Raw genomic sequence first — 19909 nt, 5'->3', positions numbered from 1 at the left:
TAATTTCTACTATAATGTTTGTATGGTGAAATACCATTTGTTTCACTTGCTCTTATGTCCTTACTTGTGACACTTAAAGCATTTGTACTTTGACTTTTTGGGTTATAAGCTCTTTGACAGTAGAATAGAATTCATAGCACTGGTCTCTACAGTTATGCGCTCTTTAAACTGCAGTAGCTTGGCCCATACATCCTCTGTTGATAGCTTTGTAGCACAAGACTCCAAAGTCACTAGTAGGAATTCATACCCTGGCATAAGGTTTTGCAGCATCACCACTGAAACCTCCATGTCATCCACTTGGATTCCTACAATTGTCAATTGCTGAGAGACAGACAGCATTTTGTCTATATATTCATGACACGCACTTAGATTCATGCCATATAAAATATGCCTCAGGTTGATTCTGGTCAGTAAACTTTTACCTTCACAAGATGTACAGTATGAAAAGCCACCCACATATCATGTGCTGATGTTTTCCCTTGCATAATGGAATATACATGCTGTTCCACAGCAAAGTCTTTTGTACCAAGGCTTTATCTATATCATCTGGGTGAGAATTATTGCCCAGATCACTGGTAACCTTCCACAGATTGTACCTCTTTAACTGCATCTCCATTGGCAAATCTACATTTGGTGTAGTCTTCTCAGCCCTCCAGTTTTATAAAACTCACACTAGCCCCTGAACTGTACATTTTCTCTTGTATGAACTTTTTGTACTAATTCAGATATTTGTATTTCATTTTGCTGCAGTCTATTGTCTTGGTATTGTTAATCTACAATGGTGGTAGGTGTAAACAGCAGCAGGTACATGATGCAAGGATATTCAGCTGCAGCCAAGAGTACATAAGTGTATGCTGGTACTTGTGGTGTGCTTCTATATGCACACACTATGCATATATTTAGTGGTAGCAGCTGGATTAGTTATTATGCACTGCAGTGGTGACAGTCGATTTGTGGGGTTTTATAGTGCTATATTTATCCTCCCTTCTTTGGGGGCTGTAATGCCATAGCAGGGGACCTCTACCATCACATTAATCAGCCACAAACTGATCATTCCAGGGCTGGAATTCCTTGGAAAGTGGGGACCAAGAAACTAGCCCATGGCTATTACCCACAACACAGGTGGTGGTGGTGCAGGATAAATAGTAAATAATATTGTATGTTATAGGTGGACTACAAGTCCCAGGAAGTCTGACTCGGCATGGTGGCACTTGTGGAACAACACAAAACAGCACTTCCCCATTCAGTCCTAAATATGATTTTTTTTCAACATCAAAACAATTTTGATGTTTTTTTCAAATTAGAACCAAAACCTATCTTTAGTAAATTTACCCCCAGGTCATGACATCATCTATAGGGTTTGCATAGAGGGGATAAAGGTTATGGAGTCTTTTGTTTTGTGTCAGACATTGGGGGACAGTCTAATTGAGAGACTGCACCATCATTTTCCAGTTGTGCCCACAGCATCATTCTGTAAATTTCTTTATTTTTATTTGAAACTGCAACACATTTGTCTAAGTAACCTGTAACGTTTTTTATATAATTTCTGTAACTAAGCTTCTCTTTAAATAGAGTAATTCTTTATTAGTCTGATTTCATATATGCTTTAGAGCCCAGTCTTTGAGGAAGCTATTAGATCACTAAGTTTGCGCTCTATCTATTATTTGTTGCAAGAAGCAAGGAGAGACCAGCCAACTGCGTATCTATGTCACTAAGCCTGCACAATTATGATGGAGTATATGCTATAACTGTTATTGATTGCTAGAAGCAGGGGAGACCAAACTAACTCCATGGTAGTTTATGTCACCGAGCCTGTGCAATTGTAATAGAGTGCAATTGTAATAGAGTGCTAGGGGCTGCTGTGGCTGCTTTATTTACATACATTTTATATAGTGTTCGACTCTGCCCTCAATGCATAAGGATATATTGTATTGTTTGTGTGTTATTTAGCAACTTAGCCCTGTATGGCACTATAGTGTAATGTAGAACAAATTTAAACTTGTATGCACATCAATTTCAAATAAATATAGAGGAGTCAAGGGAAATTGTGAAGAGCATTGTTTGTAAAACTCTTTTCCTTTAAACGTGTAAAATCATTAGCATTTATTTCATTGCAGGATTTTATCAGAAAGTCGCTTTACATGCAAGATAAGTTGTCATGACAACTTAATGTATTTTACTTATTTTTTAAGTTTCGTTATGTACAAAAGTTCTGAGAAATAAACTTTCAAAGTTGAAATCTCACATGAATCATGTACATCTCTTTTTGGACTTTTTCCAATAGTTTTCTGTACATTATGGATTTTAAAAGTCTTGAGTTAACATCACTGATCAGCATATGATACTATGTAATAATAAAAAACGCTTGAATTTTTTTATCTAATAGTACATAAAGATTGAGAAAATGTTTGTGTTAATAGGAAAACAACATGTTTAATACAGAAAATTAAAAACATTTTAATTTATTATTATAAAGATTGTTCATAAATTAGAGCACATATACAGTATATATATTTTAAATATATATCCTCACTAGTGACCCACCACGGCATTGCACAGGAGCAATTTAATTTTGCCAATGTCCTCTGCATCTCATAACAATCTATTCCATGTCACCACAGTTCCCTGCATCTCACCACAAACCCCTGTTTTTCACTCCTACCCCCTTCATTTCACCAGTGTCACCACAAACCCCCTGCTGGTACCCTGCAGCTGGCTAGGGCCTGCCAACTGCATGTGCTGGGAAAAGCAAGAGCATCATTTATAAGAGATGTATACTGCAGTTACTGCAAGCATTATCAGCAGCATGTCCCCGGGACTGGGGCACCTGTACATATTTCTGCAGCCTCCATGTGCATACCTCCCCAGCTGCCGAACATGGTGATTAGCAATTTCCTCTTTACACAATGTACCCTGTGTTTCACGGGCTTCCCATTGAGCTTCCTTGCTGTGCTGCCCCTGTCCATATTTAGTTGGAACTATGATATTTACAAGAAATTGCTGCAAAAGAGAGATGGAATACACTGTGGATAGCCCACATGTTGTGGCCCTAAGGTCAGTCTTGCTAGGGGATTGCTTACAAGATGGAAGAACAATGAATGTAGGGTAAAGTCCAAAGAATCAGACTCCAATTCAGGATATATTAAAGGCCAGGTATTGGAAGCACAGGAACAAAAATAAATTATACCGCAGTGGTCACAGGCAAACAAAAATAGTCAAAAAAACCCAGTCAATACAAAGTAATTTATCAGAAGAGAGAATAATTTAAGTAATGTACAGAACCTGATGCTCAGGCACTGATGAAAGGGCATAGTCACAGAAAACTTTTGTTGCAGAAATCTACCATGAATTCTCCCTTGGGGGTAAATTTATCAAGGTCAGTTTTCCACGCAGGTTTTTAGATTAACACATACTGTATTCACGATTTTACCTTCAAACCAATAGAATTATTAAGTAGCTGTTTGAACAGTAAAAACTAAAATTGCTGGCAGTGTGTGGTAATTATAAACCCCTAAATCATTTGCTGCTGAAGCCAAACCAAACATATTGTAGTTTATAAAACAAATCAATTCCATTCTGGGGCTGATCATAGCACCTAACATTTTTTTGTCCAATAGTAAGTAGACTTGGCCCACTTCTGGTGCCCCTGGCTGATAGGTACCATGGTAAAATGAAGGAGACATACTCACTGATTACATCAAATATGTGTTTTTCTCAGATGTGTGGATGATTAAATATTCTATTTATTGTGCTGCATAATGTGGCACTGCAAAAATGAGAATAAGTAGAAGAACAAGCTGTGTTCATCAAAGTTGATAAGATAGTAAACTGCGTAGAAATTGAAAGCATTTAATTAGCTTAACAGAACTTATAAAAAGCATATCCAAAGTAACTCGGGGACTTATCTACAAGCAGTGTGCCCTTGTTTTTTGTTAAATTAATGTTTAAACCAATAAGAAAGCAAGTACTACAATTGTATACTATATTAGCAACACTTTAATGGGGTTGCTGTAAAAGTACATTCTATAACATATGTCATATGATAAAAATCTCACACCAATTTTACAGGAACTGTCTTGCTCTGCATTTGTCCTTGTTTTTGTTATTTGACTTTATTTTTCAACATTTTGTTATCTTTGGACTTTATTAACATTCTGGAAAAATTATGTGTCAAATCCTGGCAAATCTATACTTTTGTATTTGCTTGCCTCTGACTCTGGAGCAATTTAATTTTATTTAATATAAATATATGTGCAGTTTTGTATATAAACTGTACATAGTGCCTTATTCAGAGTTGTACACTATTCTAATTTTTAGGGATTATTGCTGGTCTGCGCATGCGTCTCAGCCGCAGTGCACATGCGCGCTGATTGAATTGCGATTACGGTTGCAGTGAAGATTCAATCGCAAATGATTGACAGGAAGCAAATATTTTGTGGGGGAGTTATGGGGAGTGACGGCTAAAACACATGTGTTCAGGTCATTTTTGGGGCATGTTGCTGGCAGGATCTGCGATCCTGTAATCGGAGTACATGGCTTCAGTAACTCAGGTATAGCAGCAATGCTGCACGACCATAAACTCTCTCAAGGAGTTTGATGTTTGCCTGGCCTGTGTCTGATGTTGCTGTGTACGCAGTTACGGACCACTACGAAGGCTCTGGTGGGCATTTCAATACAACTTTTTGCAACTGTTGCATTAGCAAATTATCACACATCCACAGATGCTAAAATGACATCATGACAACTTATCTTGCATGTAAAGCGACTTTCTGATAAAATCCTGCAATGAAATAAGTATACTACTCTGAATTAGGCCCTTGATGTAGATATCACTGTTACACTTGTTTTATTTAAATGAATACTATTCTAGTTACATTTTTAATGTTACAATTATATTTTAACTTTATTATTTGATTAAAAACCAAGTATACCCATAGCTATTAACAAAACATTTGTAATTCTAATTTAAATGTCATAATAAAGTCAGTGGCAGGCAGTTACCGTGGGAACGTGGCTGAGGAAATAAATTTATCTGAATTGTGCGGTAAACAGTAGCACACACTCGGAAGTTAACATACAGTGTAAGAGTTAACTTTATCCACAGGTACACTAATGGAACTCCACGGCCATTGGATTTGGCCTAAGCATTTGGTTATTATTTTTACAATTTCTAATATCGTCTTTTGTTTTCATATCAGTCTTTTTCCTATAAGTATTGTCAAATCAGTAATTCTATAGGTTTTCTATAGCCACCAGAAGAAGAGGTCATGAGGAAATCAACAGAAGTAGAGAATAGAAGGAATACGAAAATGATGACGCCAAAATGGATCCCAAATGACCAAGAAGGTGATATTGTTTATTTTTTTATTTTATTTAAAAAGTTCTTAAAATGTTTAACACATTTCTTTTCAGCAGGTTGACGGCATTCACACTGAAAACATGAGAGTAAGGCCTAGGTGTCATTCATAATGTGTATGTACTGCTAGGTGGGAATGATAATGCTACTTTCATAGCTAAAGATGAAAATCTAATGAGCTATAAAGATTGCATATCTAATTCCAACATTATTTGTTTAAAAAATAAGTTAGAATTTTCTCTTGTACTGATAGAATCTCTGTTATAGTTTTAACAGCCAAATCTATTATTTTTTTCTTTTCAGTTAAAAGACAAAAAACTAGCTTGAGGAAGAACACTGTATAATCATTGAATTTAAGAAATGACAATAATGGTAAGTTATCTTGTACATATAACTTTGCACATGATACATTAAAATAGTTTACCATTTCAGCTGTGGTACAACAACACATTACAGCCTGCGCTGCCACAGTTTTCATGTCTAACTGCTAAACTGAGACTGTGCATGGTGAGAGTTATAGTTCCTCAGCAGCTAAAGTAGCAAATGATGACTACCCCTGTCCTATCATAAGGAAACACAAATACACACCATTTAAAAAAATAGATACTGTACATACTGTACACCTGTAAAGATTTATATAGTTTACTAATTTAGTTGAAAAAAATGGTATGAGCATGTTCTGTCTTTTAAGGTATAAGCAGCAGCAGCCTCCTCTCCTATGTTTGTGTGGGGGTGGGTGGGGAGCGATCACATTGGACATGCCCCCCTGGATTTGCCCCTGGCTGAAGGGCTCACAGTGCCCCTTTACTCAGTGCTGCAGCAGCATAGTGATATTGATATTACATTGTATTACATGGCCACCCATTGACCAGGATTGCACTTGCCAGGGGCACCGACCAAAGGGGGCGCCGCCCAGCAGTGCCACCAGTAGCCAAGCCAAGGGGTGGACAAGTCCCCTGGCCCCACAAGTGTAGAGCAGTGATAGCGGTCTGCCCTACACAGTTTACAAACACACATCAGCCAGCGACGGCTGTGTGTTTGTAATAGCAGCCAGCTAATGAGAGTCAGACAGACTCATTTGCTGCTGCGTCGTCCATGGAGGGAGCTGGCTGGAGCTCACTAATGAGCTCCGTGTGCTGGCTCCCCCCGCAGCAGGTGATGGGAGAGACGTCATGCATCATGACGTCTCTCCCATGCAGGAGAAGAGCGGGCCAGGACTCAGAGCAGACAGCGGTGGTCGCATCAGGAGCAGGGATCAGGTAAGTTGAATTTTTTTTGTTCTTTGTGTGTGTGTTTGTGTGTGTAAGCCTTGCACTACAGTGGGGACACTGAAATAGGTGGTGGCTGCTACTGGGGGCACTTTATGGGGGGTGCCTGCTACTGGGGGGCACTATATAGGAGTGACCACTACTGGGGGCAATTTATGGGGATGGCCACTACTGGGGGCACTGTATAGGGGTGGCCAATACTGGGGGCAATTTAGGGGGGTGGCCATTACTGGGGGCACTGTATAGGGGGGACTACTACTGGGGGCACTGTATAGGGGGGCTACTACTGGGAGCAATGCAGCATAGGGGGGATTACTACTGGGGGATTACTATTGGGGGCTCTGCATAGGGGGGGCTCCAGTCCATTACATTGCCAGGGGCTGTTAAGGCTGAAATGAAATACCTCTGTATTGCTTCAAAATATTCTTTTTACAAAGTGATTTTATGTGAATGCATTAAACTGTCTTGAGCTAACTATTGCAGTGAGCACAAAGGTTTGGAATGGGTTAACCACATAACAAGAAGTGATTTCATTTTATTCTGCCTATGAGCTATAAGGACACGTTGGAAGTATGAGATATGGAGATGGTAATAGAAACTTATCCCGATACCGTATTGATTAAAAGGATTAAAATGATAATGCCACCTGGAAATCAAGATGGACAATGGACCTGTTGACTAGAGACTCTTATGAACTGTAATGAACTACTTTATATCCCCTAAAGTGAAGACTGCATTTCTCGTTACGTATCCCAGTAATTTCCCCTGGACTTGCTTTATTTGCCCACTCCCATGAACGCCCCTTTCTATCCCCTCACCTCCTTGTCAGCTCCCTGTCACACCTTCTGATAACGGATTAACAAATCATGTTTCTGTAATATGATGTATTGCAATGTAATTATGTATACCTTTTTCATTAATCATTGTTATTGGAGTGCATAAAATGTATTGTAACCTAATGAAGGTTAGGATATCTTATTGATAACTCAATGTGCATGGTCCACGTCTGTGCGCACAATCTTGTGACTGGTCCTGCTGAATAAATCTACCTTTGTTTCACTACAAGCTGTCTAAATGAAGATTTAAAATTATCAAGTGGGGGCTTCGTCCTTATCTTCTCCAGGATCGCTCTACATATCGTTTATGACTCTCCCTGTCGACAGAAGGGGTGGACCCTGCCCGGGCATCACTAAGGTAATATATTTTCATATATTTTTCTCTAAATAATTTTGGATCTGCTGTTTCTGTCGACTGGGAGACTCTTGATATGTGTATCTTTCCTGGCAAGGAAAAATGAACCCATTTTGGGTGAGTGCTTGTACAGCAACAAACGTCTGTAATGCATAAATGCCAAACATCTCCCTTAGCCTAATGTCTCTTTAAACTACATTTCACTGTTACAAAACCTACTGCTTGGTACCAAAGGTCAGGACAGTGTCTTTGTTTGCTCTCTGATAACATCAGATCAGGGAGGGAGCTTTCGCTGCTCTGGGTGTGATGATATGTGCGTGAAGGTATTAGTGCACTCAGGATTTTATGTTCTATGGTATAAGGCTACAAAGGCTGGATTTGTGTGTAATGTATTTAAAGACTTGTAAATTATAAGAGCTGCGGACGCGCAGATAAGACCCTCATTGACTGCTAGAAGCGCCGAATATGTCAAGCAGGAAAGGGTTAATAAGTATAGATATCAGAATCTGATCATGACCGGTTGAGGTAATCAGAGATATCATTGTTTGTGTTAAGTGTGAAATGGGAACTGCAGGTTCAAAGTGTCCAGAAGGGACGGCTGTTAGCTGTATGCAGTTTAAATATGGTGATGATTGTGTGAAAAATGTGCATGAATGGAGTGACATCACCAGGAGCTGTGAACACCCTTTCCCTGAGACTGACAGCTTTGACCCACTAGTTATTAAATACCTTGAGAATCAGATACTGGATATAGTAAAATATAAGTAGACAAAGAAACATTTGCAAATATTAGATATGTGTCAAAGGTAACTAAGTCAATGGAAAATGAGCACTGTAGATGAAAATAATAAATAAATAAATATGCAATACATAGCTAATATGCACAGACAAAGAGAACAGCAACACTTTGACCTATTACAAATATTGAAGTTACAAAAGTACCAAGTACAGCCTAACGGGCACAATCCTACTTTGGATGTTCTAAAATGTGATAACACTGCAGAACAAAGACACATCTCTAGGTACTATGGCATTGTCCCTAAAAGAAGGTACCAAGACAGAGGACCCCAAGTTCCACCGAATACTGCTGCTACGTAGTGGAATCCAAAAATGGATTTCTGATGCATAGAACAAAACATGAACATTTGTATGTTACTACATTTACTGCCCACACCTGTCGTCCAGCACTAAATGTAAATTTGTTTTCAACACCTGACCAAAGTATAAACATATGCCATCCTTGCCTAGACATTGAGCGCACTCATATTAGTGCCACACATTTCTTTAGCTGTAGTATCGGGTAGGCCTAGAGGTAGAGACCAGCCTAGCTGTGTCCCTCCATTACTCGCTGTACCCTCTCCACATGTACCTGCCTGTTATGTTTTCATTGAAATAATAGGTTATGCTTATTGGAAATCCCCACGTGGAACACATTTGCTTAATTCAATTGTTAAAGAAACAACAGTTAATAATGTGACATTTCAAGAGCCCACTCAGACTAAAATACAACCAGGGTTTGTTAACATTTTGCATTCTCTAACTTATTGGTATATAGTTATTGACCACATACCTGACAAATTAATTTGTGATTATTGTCAGCAATTAGTGGATAGATTAAAGCAATCCAAAGGAGTTGTTGAGTTACATTCATAACACATGATAATAATATAGAAATATAGCCAGATACTAATATCATACCCCTATCACATAATTTGTCTCTAAAACTTTTGTTTAAGTTTGTTGAACCCAGATATAGTATATGTATATGTTTGATGTCCATACACTATTTATGTTACTATATGAGTTAAGTTTAAGGTGTTTTAAAAAGGTACCTGTAGTTAAGATGTATTTAAAAGCCTCCATGGAGCGTTATAAACCTAAGCGCTATTTTTTTTCTTCCCCTTTTTCCTTTATATGATCATGATCAAGGTTTCTTTTCCCAACTTTACGCCAGAGAAAAAAAAAACAAAAAAAAAAACATGTTTGTTATATGCCCTTTTCAAAAACATTAACATTATTGTTTTGTTACCACAGAACTGAAGTAAATGTTAATGCTTTCTGCATGATGACATATAACCATCTTCTAACAGTTTAAACTACCTATTGTATTGGGACTGTGTAGAAGTATAAAGTAGAACAGTTTACTGTTGATCTTGTATGACTGAAAAAAATACCTTATAGTTTGTGTGCCATGTGTGCCACAAGGGGTGGAGGAGGATAATCGATAACCTAGAAGGATATGAAAAGAAAGATAAAGTATGTGAAGTATAGATGAACTGCAGGGAATGGAATGGAGATGATTGGATAACAGGGATCTGGAAGGTGACAAGCCTGTCTGAACAAAGGTTGGGATACTAGAGAAAGTCTGAGTTTGAGAATGGAAACCAAGAGAGATCGAATGTGATGAACATAGGATTAAGTAGCGTCAAGGATAGAATCTAGTTTTTAACTTGTGGAGTAGACGTGATTAGCGAGTTATCAAACTTTGGAGAGATTTTTTTTCTTTTTGTGTTTGTTTATCATTCTTATACTCAACAGGTGTAGCCCATTATCTAGTGTAAACTACTACTGCAAGAAGAAGTGCAAACACACTAGTTCTGAAGACTCATACATGAATTTAAAAGAGGCCGCTATGAGACGTACACCAGAGCAAGATGTGGTCCCTAAAAATTGGAAATGTTGCACCACTGCAGATTTCCACACCTGTAACATATGAAAAGCTGGAACATGCGTACCAGTCTTGTTCACAGCAGGAAATATCCTTGTGAAAGGCACAAGGGATGTGAACTACACAATATACACCTGTATCCAGCTTTCACAAGGACCTTTCCAGGCAATACAGATTTATTTTATACAGCATCCACCCTACAGATATGTGAAATATATTAGATGTTGTGTTTTGTTTTGGTATAACAGGAAAATATGGAATTTTAACTACTAGGTGTACAGGGAAGATTATCCAAGAACTTAAAATAACATTTGATTAGAGTACACTTTTACAGGGTAAGCATTTTAGGATATGTTAGGATAATGAATGAAAAAAATAAAATAAATAATAATTAATTAAAGTCCCTACAGGACCCAAGCCGAGAAAAAAATAAGGTGGAAAGAACCATTGCTACCATTAAATAATTTCATGTTTCAAGAGTCACGAGGGATACAGGAATGAAGTGGGTGGATGCCTTATCTATAGTCTTGCACAGCATCCGGGTTCCTCCTAGGCCTCCATTTAATGTACTGTTTGGGAAATGACTTACATATTGCTCCCAGAAGATGAACTGTCATGATTTGAAGCCTGGTGAGATTCTAATAGCACATAATTTCTCTATGATCAGGGTTCCTTTGTAGATCGTACCTAGTGTTCCTGACCACCTCTACTGCAGAAAAGGGTGCTGAGAAGCCTACCTGGATCATGTTTCACACTGTAAGAGGGTAACCGAATCTGTACCCATCAGCTCTCTACCAGATGAAGCTAACGAGGAGGCTAATCTGACCCAGCTTTGGAGGGACTGTTCAAACAGTGAATAAGGAAATGGCCTGGTATGGTAAGGGGGTGATAGAGGAGAGTGGGGCAGGTGAGGCTGTCCTGCTCAACCCGAACCCCACAAAGAAGAAATAGGATAAAGGATCATTGGACCATATTTTATGATAAGCTCGATTTTAGTAACATGGATGGTAGAAATTGCCCGAATGCCTGGAGATCTGGAGTCGAGTGCTGTGGTAAGCCAGGTAGCAACACCCACCTATGATTCCTATGTGACTGTAGACACTGCTCATTTCCACTTCACCAGGACATAACAAGAGAAAATAGATATATGAGATAATATGAGATAACCAGTATTGATATCACTTGTAATTCAAGAAATTAAGGATCTAAGGGAAGGGATGCTAGAAAACAGGGTAGCTATGGATTAATTATTACTAAAGTTGGAAGTGTATGTGAACATCTTGGAGGAATGTGTTGTTTTAATATTACTAACAATTATAACCACATTGGAAAGAAAGAGAATAATCTTAGGATACACCAGAAAGTATGAATAACATGTATTGACTAGTATGCTTTTAGTAGGATGAATCAAGTTCTTGCCAGAGGGTTTATACATATATTACACTGTAATTATGGACTAAAACAGTATTTGTCTTAATGCATGTCAGGGTTAGGTGCCTACCTGCCATAGTGCACCAACACAGCAGTTGATTTTGAAACTGGGTACATATATATATCAGTAACAAGAATGAGTGAAACTTCAGTCCCAGGATACATATACATACTCCTATTCCCCTCTTTCCTGCTTATTTCTTGCACGCACATATACTTGGAACATTAGTCCAAAAGGCAGCACCTCCTCTGAGAACCATGAGGGAGAACAAAAGCTTTCACGTCCACTGTCGCTCCTATTCTTTTACTATATCCTGAGGAAGATGGTATGCCCCTTACCATCTCAATGACTCGGGAGTGAATCAGGCGTAGGCCCTCAGGTATAGTACTATCTCCTATAATACTCTAAATTCCTTTTTTCTATCTCACAAAGACAGAAGAAGTATCTAATTTTGATGATTATGGTGTTAATTAAATTAACAACAGGGAGGACTTTTAAGGCTGAAATGAAATACCTCTGTATTGCTTCAAAATATTCTTTTTACAAAGTGATTTTATGTGAATGCATTAAACTGTCTTGAGCTAACTATTGCAGTGAGCACAAAGGTTTGGAATGGGTTAACCACATAACAAGAAGTGATTTCATTTTATTCTGGACTATGGCCCTCATTCAGAGCCACTCGCAAACAGCAGTACGCTCGTTGCGTTCCGATGTTGACTAACCGCGCATGCGTCGGTGTTACACTGCGCATGTGCGTACGGCAGATTGCGAGCTTTTTTTCTCTCATTCCTAAAATAGCGTACAGGAAGTGACATGTCAAATGTGATTGACAGAACAGGGCATTTTTGGGTGTTGACGGGGGTGGAGATGGAAAAACGCAGGCGTGGCGAGGCGTTTTTGGGGCGTACATACATTAGCAGATGCGAACGTCAAATGTGTTCGGACCGTCACATACGTCACTGGAACATCCTCTTTCCCTTCAAAATGCTCGCACAGTTTAGGGTCTGGATTACTCGACCACATTGGCGATGGCCTTCTCCTCCGTCCCGGGACTCCATGATGTTGCAGCGATTAATCGCGGGTGGTCACAAAAACAATTAGTGTTGTATTGAAAACCGGCTTGGTATGTGTTTGGAAAGCAGTTTATTGGGATAGCACAAAACCGTACACAGGTGGAAATCATACCTGCTACTGTCAGGATTACACAATCAATTGGCGTACATTTTTTGTGGTTTTTTTTGGCCTCAATTTGTTGTTTCTGGCCTATTGTGACAATAATGTCATCATGTTTTAATTAGCTCCCCTTTTTTTTTTAATGTGGAATTTGCATCGTTATGTGAATTTTTAAACGTTCCTTCAAGAGGCCTTTTTTTTATACAAATGAAATGTTTTTTTGTGTCCTTTTTTGCCTTTAGGGCCAGGATTAAATGTAACCCATTTGTACAATAATGTCACAATACAATGTCAGATTTTTAACATAAATTTATTGTTTAAACACAAACCAATTGGCATAATATTTTTTTTATTTTTTTATGCAAAAGATACTTTTTCTCAAAAATAAATAATCAATAACTGATAACATAAACGTACAAAAATAACTTAAAAACATTTCACAAGAAAGGAGAGGGAAGTTTTGACCAGAAAGGAATATGAGCCAAGCACAGAAGGAGTGTGGGAAAAGTCGCCATTGCTGTCACCGTTTTTTCGCCCGTTTGGATGGGGGAGGGTGGGCGCCAGACCGGGTCCGGGATGCCATCGGGCTGGCCTGTCCAGAGGCAGATGTTGTGGCCTCTGGACTAGGCACAGGGCTAGGCACATTTGGAGGATTGGCTGATGTTGTGCCAGAGGTGGAGGATCCTGATGTTCCAGCAGGAAGGGAGGTCGGCTCCACCATGTGCTGGCGAACGAGCTGCTCCAGGGCATCGGTGATGCGGATGTTGGCCAAGGTATTTTCCGCCAGGGCCTGACCAATGGTCACGTTGGCCGCAGCATTTTGCTCCAGGGCCTCAGCCACCCGTATCCGACTGGCGTCCATCCTCTGCAGAATCTCCGTATGGAAATCCGATTTTAAATTGAGTTCTGTGAGGAGGCCCACTGCCTGCGAGGGGGCACGCCCTGGACTGGCTTCTGCAGGGTCCTCAGCCGGATGTACTGGTTCCTCCCCTGCAGAGCCAGCAGAAATTCTGCGGCCAAGGCTTCCCTCTGGAGCAGACTCATCCGCCTGTGTCTCTGTTTGAAAAATGAGAAAAGAGTCACATTAGAATCTACATATTGGCACAATAGCATTTCAGAGTTGGTGACATCACAATACTTACCTGGGCCTACATGAGGAGCCGCAAAGTCTGGCATGTCCGTATCCATGTTGGACACGCCAAACACCTCCACAGGCTGCACACACCCCTGTGCCAGCTCTTCTAAATCCGTCAACTCCAATGACACAGGGGTGGGACCCCCACCTGTCCCCCTTGCATGCCTAGCCCTGTCCGCGAGTTTTTGCTTTAGGCGATATTTGAAGTCGCCCCATCTGTGGGGAAAAATGGAAGCCATTATCCTTTGGTTTAAAATGGGGTTTGTTTTTAGGGGGGGCAAGGGTTTACTTACCGCCGTTTGACATCCCGGGCTAGACGGACATAATCACCCACTCTATTGACAGCAACGGCTACCTCTTCCCACATTCTCCACTTCTGGCTTAGACTCATATTCCTGTCTGCCTGTGGCAGGATGTCCACACACTTCTGGTTCAAAACCTCCATCTCCTTTATTGTGAAATGTGGCTGCCTTTTTTTTTTGCCCGCTTTGGCCGGAATACTGGGCCCAGCAGCCTCTTCCATGTCATCCTCCTCACCTATTTGTGTAAATTTACAGAATTCACAAAATCACAACTTGCCTAATCTTATGTTTCAAATTAATCGTTGATAGAAAATGCATGAAAGACCTACCGCCTGACTCTTGTGCATTTTTTCCCTGTTCTGTCGCCATGTCTGCGGTCCAAACAAGAAATACACCAGAATTTGAATGTGTTTTCGTGACGTATTTATACATGCGTCCTTATTTTGCAGCCGCATCATTGATTGTGCGGCCCTATGATCCCTCCTTAATTTGTGCGGGAAACGAAACACTATTTATGGCTTGGTGTGTCTCAAGTCGAGGTGGCGTTTTTGGATTGTTGGAGGTTATCTTGGCTGGAGTTTATTGATTGCGTAGAAAGGAGTTGGAGGTTGTAGATTCGTTTGTTGGTTAGATTTGCGTTTTTTTTTCCGTTATCTTTGTTGGTTTATATTTTTGGGACCTCGTTTGTTGATTTGGTAAGTTTTGTGAAGTCTAACTTTTGTTCAATTGTTGTTTCATTGTGTTTCGTATATTTTGTAATTTTTGGATCCATAATTTCTTCTATTTTAGATTTTGTTTATTTTCGACCCCAAAGACCTTTTGATTTTGCATCTTAGATATTTGCTCTTGGTAAGTCCATTTTTTATCTTGTATTACCGAACTAATTAGCGAATTTTTAGTAGTTACTCTTGTGACTTGTATAAGCGAACTAATTAGCGCATTTTTAGTAGTTACTCTTGTGACTTGTATTAGCGAACTAATTAGCGCATTTTTAGTAGTTACTCTTGTGACTTGTATTAGCAAACTAATTAGTGCATTTTTAGTAGTTACTCTTGTGACTTGTATTAGCGAACTAATTAGCGAATTTTAAACAGCTTAATAATCATTCTAACTTTTTGGTGGTTTATCTTTCGCTTTTTGAGCCAACATTTCGACCCGTTTTGATGTACTGTGTTAAATGTCGCTTTGCGGTTTTGCTAAATGGGTGTTTGGCATATTTGAACTTTGGTCTAGCACAAAATGTATAAACAAAAATGCACAGAGTGAAATGTGTCAAGTAATTTTGTTGTTTATTTTCAGTTTGGACGTATCATGACAATACCCCGGCATGTAAGCAGCAATGGATGATATCATCAAGCTAAGTTGTTTTAATATAGTTTTGGGGTGGGTCAAAAGCCTTACTTTGAAATCTTTGAATTTCAGGTTGATCTGGGGCGGATTGTTCTGGCCATGCTCCCGGAAGCCGACCAACCTCAATCTCATCCCAGGCGTAGGCATCGTAGGCATGCAAGGCCCTAGATATTTCAAACACGTGTCACCCTTTTTGGAATGCCCGATGATGAGGTTTTAAGACGCTACCGTCTACCTCCCAAAATAATCATAGACACTCTCTCATTAATAGAAAGTGATCTTGAGTGGCAAATTGACAGTCCAACAGCAATACCACCACTGACGCAATTTATGGCGGTGTTACATTTCTGTGCCTCAGGATCGTTTCAAACAACGGTGGGAATAGTGGCGGGCATCTCCCAATCCTCCTTTTCCCGGATCCTGAGGGCAGTGATGGAGGCACTTTTCAAGCACCTCCATCATTTTATTCAAATGCCTTTGGATATGGGTGCCCTTAGTGTGGCCAAGGCCAATTTTTACCAAATAGCTGGCTTCCCACACATCATAGGGGTTGTGGATGGTACTCACATACCACTTCAGCCTCCAGCACGGCTGGAGGCAATATTTAGAAACAGGAAACACTATCACTCCCTGAATGTAATGGTGGTATGTGATGCCTCCCTCCAGATCCTGTCCCTGAATGCTAAGTTACCAGGAAGTGCACATGACTCCTTCGTCATCCGGCAATCAGGGATATGGCAGAAATTAACCAACCTACAAGCTGGTGATGCGTGGCTTCTGGGTAAGTGGAGACCTTTAGTACATAACAATGTTAAGCTTGATACACAGTGTTCCTGATGTTGTCTCTTATTTTTCACAGGAGACAGTGGATACCCTTGCATGTCCTGGCTGCTCACTCCTTATTTGGCTCCCACACCAGGCCCACAAAGTGAGTATAATTCCGCACTTACAGCCACCAGGCAAGTGGTGGAGCGCTGTATCGGCCTTTTAAAAGGCCGATTCAGATGCCTCCACCGCTCTGGTGGCGAGCTCATGTATTTGCAGGATATGGTGTTGAAAATTGTGGTCCTGTGTGGGATATTTCACAACATCGCCATAAGGAGTGGTGTCCCAATGCAGCCAGAGGATGCCTTACCTGAGGATGGCCCCCCCGAGGTTGGTCAGAGGTCAGTATGTGGGGGGGCCATACGCGATGATGTGGTGGCCAGATTTTTTAGGTAAGTTTGACCCAAACTACAGTGTTTATACCTAATGTGTTTGTGTTTGTTTGCGAACATCTAATTTTTTTTTTTTTTTTCACCATCTTCTGTTTGTTCACATAATCTTTGCCACTCCAACGCTCACTACTTCCTGCTACCCTTACCAAACCTGGATCTGGTGATTTGGGCCATATATTCTGGAACCCATATCGCAACGCCATGTTTGTGGAATCATGTTGGCATGGTCCTTCGTCAACCAGTTCTTGATTGTTTTTTTTATTTAAATATTTTATTTGTATGTGTTGTATTTGAGATTATCACTGGTTTTTTTTTTGGGACTGACCACTTTGATTTCTCATTTATGTTGTGAATAAATGTTTGGAGAGTGAAATGGTCTTCCTTTTTTTGGACGTTAACAGCAAGTGTAACCAGGTTAACACACCTTACATTTGACTAAGGGGTAATCCAGTACTGACACCAGTTGATGTAAACTGAAATATGTTTGCAGGTTCCCAACCCACACCAAAAGGAAGCCTGTCCAAACCTTTGGATTTTGAAGATTGGCCTAAGCAGCTTGCACACCAACTAGGAACCTGTAAAATGTCGAAATATCTAATTGACACTACACCCAAAAAGGGAAATGACATTGTTACTGTTATGTGTTTCTTGTGGCTGTTTAACATACAAATACAAAATACAATCTAACTTTTAAAAAAGGGAAATCCTTGCAGGAACAGTCTACTTATGTCAGGGAAAACTATTTTTGTTTTTGAAAAAAAGAATGAGCCAGAATGTATATTAGAACTAGAAAATTTATTTACAAAACGAAAAAAAACAAAAAAAACTACTGGCGAAGGATGCCAGACAGCCGGTCAAGGCCCACAAGAATGCCAATGACATGTTGGCGCATCTGGCCAACACAATCGTCCACCTCTTGTCGACGCCTCTGTTGCTCTGTGGGTGAGAAAAGTGTGTGGATTAATAAAACAATAGGGAATCCACATTAAAAAAACAAAAACACAACGAAATCACTCCTAAACCGAAAAAAAAAAAAAAAAACCCAAAAGGGGGTGCTGCCAAAAATACAAGGCCTATGTACAAATTCACACAGGTGTGATATGTGTATGTTGAAATCAGCAGGAAGAGGTAAAGGCAAACTGCTAAATCACCAAAAGTAAACCAAACAAGCACGAATAAAGGCACGACACATGATTACATACAAACAGTTTGTGGTTAAAAAAAATGAGAAAGAAAAACATACCGGGAGCCAAAACGGGAGCTCCGGAAGTCCCTCCATGTTCCTCCTCGGAGGAGCCTTCATTCCCCAAAGAACGGGGAGGGGTAATGATGGACTCCGGGGAGGGGGTAATTGGAAGAGGGGTGGGTGGAGGAGAGGGGGAAGTGGGACGGAGGGGAAGGAGGCCCGACAGTTCCGGGAGAGGGTCTTGGAAGGCTGGGGAGGAGTGGGGTATAGGGGAAATATTTGGGGTGGAGTGTTGGCTGGGGGTTGGGGATAGTGGCTGGGAACGCCGTCTGGCCGGACGGTGACGGCGTAGTCTTGGCTGTCCACCTAAAATATGTCAAACAAATTGAGGTTAGTTTCTGGGCAAATCCGGGGCCCAAATAAAAAAAAAAAAAACACCAACAAAAAACATGCAAATAGGAGTAGAATGAAAAAAACAGAAATAGAGGGAAAACAAGCACACGCTGATATGAGGACAAATAATTAATAGGACAGACAGGAAAACATGCACACGCAGATATGAGGACAAATAATTAATAGGACAGACAGGAAAACATGCACATGCAGATATGAGGACAAATAATTAATAGGACAGACAGGAAAACATGCACACGCAGATATGAGGACATATAATTAATAGGACAGACAGGAAAACATGCACACGCAGTTTGCCCCACAAACACAAACATGAAAACCACAATACATAACACTTACTTCGTTCACCTGCGCTCCAGCTGCCCGATGTTGCGGCGTGAACCCATGGATCGCAGGCGGGACCGTGCCTCCACATACGCGGAGCGCTTCTGCCGGTTGGTGATGGGTGGAGGCTGGCTGGTGATACGGCGATCCATCACCTCCGTAAACACCAGCAGCTCGCGCCTGGTGAATGCGGAGGCTCTCATGATGGCAATGGAGTTTTTCATACAAAACATTTTTGATAAAGTGTGCAAAAAATTTCTGATTGGCTAATGTATTTTGGAAATTAACAGGAGCAATTTTATTGGTTAGTGTATGAGTCATGTGTTCAACAGGGCCAAAAATCTCTGGAGAGTTATGATAGGCTTGATGCAGTGACATGCGTTTGCAAATTTAAATAAAGAAATGAACCCCGGAAAATATGCGGGGATCCACAGCAATAGAACAATTGTTTAATTGTGGTTCACATGTTTTTTGAACAATAAAAGCGAATGTTCCATCCGTACGTATTCTGCGGGTAAACACAAACACGGACAAGAGTAAAGTTTCTTGCATTGTGTTGGAAAAAAAAAACAATTAAGCTAATTGATACATTGATTGGCATGATATGATTGAGGGAGGTAGGCAGAATAAAGGAGCAGGTAATCGACATCTGACAAGGCCACTTCCGGTTTCACTTGTGCGTGCGTTCCCTTCAAGCCATTTCGGGGATGTACGCTCGCTATTTCGCACGCTGGTTAGTTAGAGGAGGGGTCGCCTGAGTTTAGGGAGGAATTTTAGATGCGAACGAAAATACGAGCGAGCCATTGAATTTAAATAATTTTGTACGTACGCCTAACGTACGTGCGCCCGCTTGCGAGTGGGTCTGAATGAGGGCCTATGAGCTATAAGGACAC

The sequence above is a fragment of the Taudactylus pleione genome, unplaced genomic scaffold (assembly GCF_031769625.1).
Source record: "Taudactylus pleione unplaced genomic scaffold, aTauple2 ptg000083l, whole genome shotgun sequence".
NCBI lineage: Eukaryota > Metazoa > Chordata > Amphibia > Anura > Myobatrachidae > Taudactylus > Taudactylus pleione.
Note: the sequence above shows the minus strand (reverse complement) of the source record.